The sequence below is a fragment of the Montipora foliosa genome, chromosome 2, assembly GCF_036669935.1.
Source record: "Montipora foliosa isolate CH-2021 chromosome 2, ASM3666993v2, whole genome shotgun sequence".
Taxonomy (NCBI): Eukaryota; Metazoa; Cnidaria; class Anthozoa; order Scleractinia; family Acroporidae; genus Montipora; species Montipora foliosa.
In genome coordinates, this window is record NC_090870.1 from 1509803 (window position 1) to 1511716 (window position 1914).

The window sequence follows — 1914 nt, forward strand, 5'->3', positions numbered from 1 at the left end:
GCGAAGAAAGTGTTTAGAACATGTTCGGATAAGTGATCCGTCTCTCTGGTGACCAACTAACCGCAGCTCAGCTTCAGGGTTATATCATTGTAGTGGTGGAGCTTGAACCACAAGGGACATTGTTTGATCGCATAACTCGGTGATGGAATGTTGATTCTCGTGGAATAAACTGGAACGTCCGACTCTGGACCGTAATTTTGCGATTGGAGTATTTATGTAACTTTGTGTTCTCGAAACACATCTTGACTACACATAATTTACGTATATTATATTATATCAAATGTATTCACTCATTTATTTATGTATGGATGTTTTTTAGGTGTAGTTTTGAGTCTAATCACAATGCTCATTTTACATGCTAATATGTGATTTACTAACCTACATCGGGCCATTCATTAAGCAGTGCTGTGGTGATTCATCTTCCGTGTTTTTGGCAAGTAAAACTACTTGAGACTGGAGTGCATAGCCACGTATTGCTGGTTTTCACTCACGTGATCAACAGCCATGTTTTTTCAACGAAAACAAAAGGAAGCGTTTGCATAATAATAGAGTTAGATTCCCGGAGGATTTGGTCGGGGCACCAACATGGCCGCCTTTTCTTTGTTTAGGGGTACCAACATGGCGGTCGTGACGTCATGTGAAAACCGAGAATAGCTGTCCCCAGAAATATTGTTTTCCTTTATTACAGAAATAAGAATAACCCCTAGATGGACTATGAAACAACATATTTCTTGCCTCTTCTCCATTTTCCCAAGAGAAAATATGGAGGAACTTGAAGTTACAACTCATTGTGAAAGAAAATGAAATGATCAGATAAATAGATTACAATCCATTATTACAATTAAAGGCGAAAAAACCATTAAACTTTACAAATGATGCAATATTGACCATACAATTGCTATAGTATATAATTATATATAGGAATGCAAAGCTAAACGATGCTATATTCTGGAGGTCATATAAACCAAAACAGTGTTGCCCGCTACTTGTCATGATCTGCCTAGCCAGTTGGCGACACAAAGTCTACAGATTTTATAAAAAAGCAAGATATACTGATATATTTATAAAATAATTAAGATAGTACGCGCACTCTCATTGGTCAATAGCTGTGTTTAGATGAGAGTATGTAAACGCGGCTGTGACATCTCACGAATTTTGATCACGGTTATGTATTGTAAGACGCGCGTTTTGATTGGTTGGTAGGAAATATGGGCGTGTGTCAAGAAAATCTGTTTCAATCAAAAAGTGAAAAAAAAACAGCATTTTCCTTCATTTGTTGAATTATCTTTGAGAAATATCTTATAAGCAATAGAAAACGTTTTTCCTGTGTTTGCGTAGCCTGATATAAACACTCGAGAGGGTTGGGAGAATTATCGACTTCGTCCCGGGTTTCCATGACTGTCTCGAATTCTCCCACCCCTCTCGTGTTTATATCAGGCAATGCAAACACGGAAAATGTTTTCTATTGCTTAAATATAAAGTCCCACAAGCATAAAATGTTGTGTAGATGTTTTCTCCAAGCAATAAAAAAAATAGACTTCAAATAAAGAGATGACACAACTTTAGTTTACACCTACAAAAAAAATAGACCACAAATGAAGAGACGACACAACTTTGATTGTTTCCGTTGATTATTAAGAGTAAATTTTACACATTATAAAAAAGTGACTTAATACATAGTGGCTTGTCCTTTTAAAAGTATCATAACTCTTAATTTGATTTACTTTCCGATTTCTTCTTTTTGTACGTTAATACCATAACAAGAAAGACACTTCGCACCCTCAGTTCTAATCTAGAACGCACTGGCAACCAGTTCACCCTTATAATTAACAATTATTCCATGAGCGCGCGTTGGATGTGAGATGGTAAATAGCCAACTAGGCGCGTAGCTAGCGCAAATGGAATAATTGTTTT

The 1914-nt window shown here is 36.5% G+C and overlaps 1 protein-coding gene across 1 annotated transcript in view; it reads right to left on the reverse strand.

Annotated features, from left to right (window-relative positions):
* Positions 1-320: 320 nt before the first annotated feature.
* Positions 321-1914, reverse strand: part of LOC137991982 (VWFA and cache domain-containing protein 1-like) — a 73925-nt gene continuing 72331 nt past the window's right edge. The window contains exon 14 of the mRNA XM_068837003.1: positions 321-1914. This exon is cut by the window's right edge and continues 673 nt beyond it. The gene's annotated coding sequence lies outside the window, so the exon portion shown is untranslated.